The 9,315-nt window shown below is 31.4% G+C and overlaps 1 long non-coding RNA gene across 1 annotated transcript; it reads left to right on the plus strand.

The window, feature by feature from the left end:
• The first annotated feature begins 4,684 nt into the window (after positions 1-4,684).
• Positions 4,685-5,785, plus strand: LOC139855907 (uncharacterized). The gene is made up of 3 exons (XR_011761600.1): positions 4,685-4,923; positions 5,121-5,300; positions 5,579-5,785. It is a non-coding gene; the product is annotated as an uncharacterized lncRNA (long non-coding RNA).
• Positions 5,786-9,315: the final 3,530 nt, after the last annotated feature.

A 9,315-nucleotide genomic window follows, 5' to 3' on the forward strand; every position in this document is an offset into this window, starting at 1 on the left:
GACTCCCACGTTTCTGGTGTGGCAAAGACTCATGAGTGACATTATTGGCAGCTTTTAGAATTTCAATTCTAGCTGAAACATTTACTGCTAGTATATATGATTTAGTCACTCCTTTTTGTCATTATTTGCAAGATACATTAATTTATGTTCACATCATAAAACATCTTTTTCTTTATTATTTTTTTTCTCCCCCTAATACAGGGAACAATTTTTCATTATAATGACAATCAGCAAAATGTGCTGTAAAAACATCACCCGTCATGGGTTCAATATATCTTATAATTGAATATGTTTCATATCCAACATATATTCTTATCCTCCTTTGAGAACCCATTTTAGTGTGTTGTGGTGGTGCGATAGGAACATAAACCGCACAACCAAATGTTCTAAGATGGAAAATATTTGGCTCTCGACCAAAATTAAGTTAGTAATGGAGAATTTTTATGACTTGCACTTGGTTTAATGCGAATTAATATCGTATCATGTAAATTTACATGTCCCCATATAAATATTGAGAGTTTTGTACTTATTATCAATTATCTAGTTATTAGCTGCAAGCGTTTATCTATTGATTCAGCTAAACCAATTTTGTGTATGCACATGAGCAACTGGATGTTCAACAACAATCCATGTAGACATATAATAATCATTAAATGCTTGAGATGTTAACTCACCAGCATTATCAAGTCTCATCCTTTTTAATGGTGTAATCAGAATAACGTGTTCTCAATTTAATAATTTGTGCAAGAAACTTTGTAAATGCCATATTATGGCTTGATAACACACAAACATGAGACCATCCGCTAGATGCGTCTATTAGAACCATGAAATATCAAAATGGTCCACATGATGGATGAATTGGTCCATATATATAACCTTGAATTCTTTCAAGAAACATTGGTGATTCTTTCTCAATATTCATTTCATTAATCACCATATGTGCTTTTCATTAATCACCATATGTGCTTTTTCATTAATCACCATATGTGCTTTTCATTAATCACCATATGTGCTTTTCATTAATCACCATATGCGCTTTTGCATTAATCACCATATGCGTTTTTCATCATATATCTTTTTCACCATATGCGCTTTTAATCATATGCGCTGCGCTTTTCATCATATGCACTTTTCATCATATGCGCTTTTAATCATATTCGTTGCGCTTTTCATCATATGCGCTTTTCATCATATGCAATTTTAATCATATGCGCTGCGCTTTTCATCATATGCGCGTTTAATCATATTCGTTGCGCTTTTCATCATATGCGCTTTTAATCATATTCGTTGCGCTTTTTCATCATATGCGCTTTTCATCATATGCGCTTTTTCGTTCCTTATATCAAGTTTGCAAGACCTGATATAGTATTTATAATTCCTTCATTTGATTTAAATCAATGAAATATTTCTAAAGATTTGATCATAGTGTATATGTTACCACTATCTGCAATACATAGGTCTTTACCATTTAATTGATGTTGTATTTCAGCAGGATTCATACTAAAACTTCAAATAAAATAAGCAAATAATGAGTTATATTTCAGCAAGATAATCAAATTATATTACCTGCAAACAAGTTACAATCTGAAGTACATAAAAGATAACACTTAATAAACATATGCGTTATGGTATAAAACCATTTATTTATGAGTGATACATAACAAGCTAGGCATCTTAGAAAATTCAAACCATTCAAGTCTCAAGGTAGCTCAGGTTTATTTAATCAAGATTTTTCAACAGATTCACTCTCGTTTTCTTTGCTTTTGGGGCTTATTTGTAGAGCTAAACAAGATGTTCATGTATTCAAGAAATACTAGACTGATGATCCACATTACCAGATCATTAATAAGAATATCCGGGATTCTTATAAGAGCGTCTACTAACATCTTCAATTTTATTCTTTCATGGATCACCGTTATTTCTTGATAATTAATATCGTATCCATCTTTGAGTATTTTCAATAATACACTTGGATCTTTGATCATATAATATGTAGATTCTAAGGACTCGTGAATATGTTTGCTAAGAAAAATACTTGCTATTGCTTTCTCTTGTTCAGAACAATTGTTATTTTCATTTAGGGTTTCTAAAAACTAATTGATTCGAGATGTTTTTCTACATTCATAACCCATGTTAAGTAGTTGTTCCCACTTGATTCTAAAGGAGTAAATTTAAGCCTTTTTAAATTCGACATTTTCTATTAAAAAAAAAATGAACAACATAAATAATAATCATAATCAAATTCTATTCATAGACAAATAATAAAATGAAATTAGAATCATTTTAAATTCATAAGTAGCAAACAACAGAATAATGGCATGATTAAAAATGATAAAACCACAAGAGCAGGATAGAATATAGATTCACTCGGTGGTATATTAGCAACAATGATGATAGTAAGTATGACAAATACAATAGGAAAAATCATCCTTGTGTGAATCATCTTTACAAAAACTTTTTTTTTTAGAGTGGTAATCTGAGAAAATGAAGATTGATTTGTGAAAATGTGAAAACGGAGATGTTTATTTTATATTTGAAAAATATAGTCGTTGTAACATCATCAGTTGACGTTAACAACCGTTATGTATATATGACCGTTGTAACGTCGTTAATTGACGTTAACGACTGTTATGTATTCGTTGTATTAATAATAAGATACAAGTTAGAATTTCTTGATACACTGTTTCGCATAATGCTATATTGGAAGTGTTTGTCTGATATTCGAGTGGCATGTGTTTCATGGAATATTTGTTTATGCGTCGGATACTGTTATTAGGATCTCACAGTATCTTATTATTGTATATTGTCATATGTCTGAACCTGTGTTATACTGTTATTAGTACAGAGGTATCTAATTATATTTTAACCTTATTATTTTTATATTTTCCGTATAGAATGACATGTGAAAACTTGTGACATCTCACATCAATTATATGTGTGGTTGTACTAGATCCTAATGAACTCAGTCTTGCATTTGTTAATTAGCATACTAATTAAATATATTGCATGAAAATTCACTAATCATGATTTATTTTTTACATATAGTATAAAGTATAAAAACGAAGAAAGAGAATAAACATATTATACATAAATAATAAATTTTAAGAATAAACATTAGTATGCATGAAATAAATAATGATTAATTGCATAAGTAATCATAAATGTTAGATAACATAAATATAAATGTTAGTGAAGTTAATATGAGTTAGATTACAGAAATATAATTCAGGCAGTATAACCGACCATATATAACTTAAATAACATAAATATAAATGTTAGTGAAGTTAATAAAAGTTAGATTACATAAATATAATTCAGGCGGTATAACCGACCATATATAACTTAAATAACATAAATATAAATGTTAGTAAGTTAATAAAAGTTAGATTACATAAATATAATTCAAGCGGTATAACCGACCATATATAACTTAAATAACATAAATATAAATGTTAGTGAAGTTAATAAAAGTTAGATTACATAAATATAATTCAGGCGGTATAACTGACCATATATAACTTAAATAACATAAATATATAATGTTAGTGAAGTTAATAAAAGTTAGATTACATAAATATAATCCAGGCGGTATAACCGATCATATATAACTTAAATAACATAAATATAAATGTTAGTGAAGTATAATAAAAGTTAGATTACATAAATATAATTTTACTTATGATGATAATAATATTTACCTTACTAATAAATAAAAGATATCGTTAAAGAATTTCTTACCTTAATTAGTGACTTGTGCTTGCTTAGATAAACCTTGATTATACGGAGCACTTCGTGCTGATAACGTGTTATAATTCAGTAGGCTTATAACTACCTTTAGTGGCCTATTAACTACTTAAATATGTAACAATATATAAGAACAAAGAGAGAAGAAATATTGATATTGATATTTCAAGAGAAATGGTACACCATTAAATGGCTACCATACATGCCTATTTATAGTGTAAAATATTACTATGCAAGCTATACAAAGTTGACTAAAATTTATCATCCATATGACTTTTTGTACTCATATTATAACACCAGATTCATTCTCTCTCTTCAATCCCCTACATCACATAAAGCATGCCTATACATCCTAGGTGTCAGAACCTAATCATATCACCTACTCATCTAACACGTGTCTTACACCACAAATTTTTTTTTTTTTTTAAAATCCGTAAATTTTAATATCCCACCACGTGTCCCGCATCTATACCATAACAATAAAAACACCTCTAAGTAGTCTTCTCTCATCTCATAAACCAGACGACTTTTTTCAAATCACCATTTTTCCTTTTTTTCATACCTAATGCTTTGAAATCATAGTATTACTGTTGAGAGTTTTACAAATCGAACGGTATCCGCTTTGTATAAACGGTTAAACTTGGTCTCAAACGATTCACGTCGATGACATCCGCTCCGATCCTTTTCCGTTATGATACATTGCCCGTCTTGCTCAAGAACCCTAATTTATTCATTCGTTTGCTTATATTCTTAATCACGGTTCGAATCGATTTGGAAGAGGATACACACCGGTTTACTGTAACCGTTCGTGTACATCGATTAGGATTTTCCGTTTATGGGGAACATTGTTTTTTCTTCAAGATTCTGAAATTCAAATTCAATTTTGTTTCAAACTTTAGGAATGCCAGAAGGAATTTCAAATTAGGGTTAAAACTTTAGGAATTTTCAGGCGTACAAATCAATGCAAGATATAGTACTGTAAATTATGAAGTTCCCTTGCACAAACACGTGGCTTTGATGTAATAACGGGTACCCATTACTTACTTTTGATCCTTATCTTCAAAGTTCCTTTAGTTGGTGGCAGATCAAAACTTAAAGCAGAGCCAGACAAATGTATATGTATGTGAACTGGGTACATAACGCTAAGTTGTTATTGACACATTAATGCCTTAAATAACTGTAAGTTTTTTACAAACTCATGCCACATATCTATTCATATCCGTATCTAGGTTTCTTTAATTTTCCAATTCTTACAATGAATTGATAAGCGAAAAAGTTATTTGTTGTATAATTGATTAGGTCCAACTTATTAGTGTGCTATTTATTTATTACTCTTTTAGCAGCAACTAACTAAATGCATGAATGTGGCAATGTAGTACTTTCCGCCTTAAGCATATGATGTTGATTGTAGCTGCAAATTACTTTTGAATTTCAAAATTTGGAGCCTCTAAAATTACAGGTTACTGGCCACATTCTTAGTTGGCGAGTTCAAAAAATACAACCAATATTATGATGAGGACGTGTTCAAGAGTCTGCTATCATGAAACCTACATATGGTAATTACATCTTACTGCTCTAAAAATTCTACTGTATTAATTTTTTTTTTTTATATATATGTTTCATCTTCTTTAGAATTGTATATTTTTATGCAACTTATGTGTTTACATAAAAAAAAAAATTCCTTTTTAATATATTAACTCTTATTTATCATAATATCTATACACTAATCTGAATTTGCATCAATTATGTGATTATTGTGTTACATCACCGATCTGTTGTCAACCTTTTGATTAATCTTAGCATATGCTTATTACATGTCATTGCATTTATGTAGGGTAAAACATTATAAATGGATTCAAATCAAGGCATTCAACAAGACGTTCAAGTACAAGTTTGCAGCTTGATTACAAGCTGAAACCATGTATGACATTCATTGTAATTGTATCATATACCTAATCGGCACCAATACGAACATTTTCGAATACTATATTTTCGAATACTATTTTATAGAGCTGATGTGCAACGCACGAGCTCTTAATGCGGCTATCATATGCGATGACTAAGTAACATTATATGTTTCCAGTTTGTTTGATTAACAGTCGCCGTGCAACGTACGGGCTCTTAAAGGCTAGTATAAAATATGTAGAGGGTTTTTTTCCACCAAATACACCCTCAAATCGCGGTCAAGCACCGCGAAAATTTTGCTTGACCAATAAGAAACCGCCATGTGGTACTAGTCTTGAAATTGCCTCTCGAAATTTCAATGTTGTCCCAAAAACTCTCGAAATTTCAAATTTGTTCCGAAATATAAAAAAAAAATTGCGTATTCTGATTGCTCATTGAAGTTATCTTCCTTTCTTCCTTCTCTTTTGGTGCAAAAGACACATTCACCATTACCACTGCCATTCTTCACCACCTTGATCTCATATCAATATGAGTTCATTATTGTGTTAAGCTTATTATGTATAAGGGTGTTCATAAAATGGTAATTTTTATAGGGTAAGTGAAAGTCTATGTGTGTATGGTTTTGTACTTTTGTTTGTCAAATTTCAATTGTAAATCAAGCAAAAACTGTTATTTAACCGTTGCAAGTTATTTCTTTCTTTCAATACCAAATATCAAGAATCAATTACATGGTTTGTCGTTAATTTCTCTGCTATAAAAATGCTATCTCAGCCCACAGTATTCACAATTCCTGATTTTTTTTTCGCGACAAAGGATCAAATTTCGAGAGGCAATTTCGAGACTGGTCATCAAGAGCTTTTTGCGCGAAATTTGTGGATTTCGAGAACATTTTGCGTGATTCGCGAGGGCTGATACCACATGACGGTTTCTTATTGGTCGAGCAAAGTTTTCGCGATGCGCGATCGTTGACCGCAAGTTCATTGTCTATTTGGTGAAAAAAAAACCTCTGACATTGTTTATATTGAAGAAAAAGAATGCAATTGGTCTATTTGAGTAATTTTCTCTTTTTTTAGTTACAATTACCAATAAAATACTAATAAGTCATATACTTTTAGTTTTGTTACAATAAATTTTATATATATATATATATATATATATATATATATATATATATATATATATATATATATAATAATTATGCTTTAATGTAAACAAAATGTGACTGGTTACCTGCTAAACCGGTAAAATTAATTTTGTGTCATTTTTTGAACTGAGAAAATTACGCTAACGGTCGTTAAGATGATGGACCAACCGCGTAATGTATGATACTTGTGTGACCAATCGAGTCGAAAAAAAGAATGTAAAATATGAGACAAACCTTAGGGACCAACCGCGTAATTCTTTTTATAATAAATACTTATTTATTAGGTCAAAACTTTATATATATTGATAGTGACACAAACAAAAAGTTCGTGATATTTTCTTGAGTATATAGTTGAAACGACCCCAAACCGATTTATTAAAAGACTTGGGAAAGAAAACACTTTTTTACCATTAATAATAATCACAACAATGATTTACCAACAACACAAGTCTTGAATCACCGTAACGTCATCATTTGGTATATATTGACCCTATAGGGAGGTTTTACCGGATTTTTTCACGGACCCCTACCCGGAACCACTGCCTGAATGGATGTGTTCCTGGGTACCGTCGATCGGGTTCGGGTTTCCGCCCAAACGTGTGTGTTACGTGCAAATGATGAGGGTCGTTGAAAGAAATGATCTACTGATGCCCAAAAAATCGCCGTTAAAAAAAATACATCAAGTTACAAGTTTACAACACCGGGAACCTGAGTCCCATAATTTAAACAAAGTTCAACATGACCCGTTTAACCAAGTGACCCAAAAGTGAGTATGACCGTCGGGACCATTACAAAAAGCGCCTTTCCATGACCATCAACGTGCAAGCTAAGTCAATCCCTTACCCTTGTCATTCGAAGTGCCACAATCTATAAATAGATAAACAACGAGGGAGTAAGCTACAATGCTTAGTGAGTGTAATACATATATGCATACATACATAAACCACTTACTTGCGCAACTTACACATAACCACATAAAAAAATAGCATCACTAACGCAAATAAACACAATCCGAGTACAAGCTAGCATTTAATTGCATAAAACAATAATATAACACGCTACACTACAAACACACTACAAATGAACACTATATGGTTAACCATACCCATATGTGCTAGTCATCAAATGATTAGCACCATCAACCCGTGAATATGGCCAACAAAAGCAACTCCCGGATGTAACGACCCAACTTCGTTTTACCAAAAACACGACTTAATTTTTTTTTTTTAACCAGACCATCTGGACGGCGTCCAGCAGAGAAGACCAGGACGGCGCCCAAGTCATTTGGACGACGTCCAAATGAACTAAAAGTTTCTGCTCAGTTTTTTAAATTCATGCGGGCGGAAAACCCGCTTCCCAACACTTTTAAACGAAACGGTTTTCACAACACATTAGTATAATTATAATTAAGAGATTTCCACAATAAAATCGATTTTTACAACACAAACGTTAATTGAAAGTGTTTACACCATAAATACGGGTTAAGACTCAATAACCCAACCCAATACCAAGAGCATAATCCCGGGGACTACCTGATAATGCTAAAAACGAACATATATTTCATAGCATTATCCCTCAAGAAAGATATGCTTTTAGTTGCAATTGTTCTATTTACAAGTGATATTCGTTTAAATAATAAAAGGTGAAGACAAAAGACAGATTCGACGAATTGAAGACGCAAACGACCAAAAAGCTAAAAAGTACAAAGTACAATCAAAGTGGTTCAAATTATTGATGAGAAACGTCTAAAAGTTACAAAAGTACAAGCTGCGAAACGCAAAGTACAAGATATTAAATAGTACGAAAGGACGTTCGAAAATCCGGAACCAGGACCTGAGCCAACTCTCAACGCGCGACGCAACGGACCGAAAATTACAAGTCAACGGAGTACAAGAATATAATATAATATAATATATAATTAATTATATTATATTATAAATATTATAAAAATCCAGCAGCCCACGTTTTGGAAGCTTTGTGACCAGGAAAAAGTGGCCATACGATCGCATGGCCAGGCAGTGTAAATGTCATGTGGTCGCATGGTGCACAGTATCAGCTCAGGTCCTATAAATTTCAAAGTTTGGTCGACGAATTTTGCATACCATTCATCAATCTCTCTCTCACAAATATATATATATATATATATATATATATATATATATATATATATATATATATATATATAAATTTATAATTTTAATTTTAATTTAAGATTAATAATAATAAGGGTATGTTAGTTAATGTTGTAAGTGTGTAAGTCGAAATTCTGTCCGTGTAACGCTACGCTATTATTAATCATTGTAAGTTATGTTCAACCTTTTTAAATTAATGTCTCGTAGCTAAGTTATTATTATGCTTATTTAAGCCGAAGTAATCATGATGTTGGGCTAAATATTAAAGACGGGGTAATTGGGCTTTGTACCATAATTGGGGTTTGTACAAAAGAACGACACTTGTGAAAATTGGACTATGGGCCATTAATGGGCTTTATATTTGTTTAATTGAATGATAGTTCGTTAATT

Source organism: Rutidosis leptorrhynchoides, chromosome 6, assembly GCF_046630445.1.
Source record: "Rutidosis leptorrhynchoides isolate AG116_Rl617_1_P2 chromosome 6, CSIRO_AGI_Rlap_v1, whole genome shotgun sequence".
NCBI lineage: Eukaryota > Viridiplantae > Streptophyta > Magnoliopsida > Asterales > Asteraceae > Rutidosis > Rutidosis leptorrhynchoides.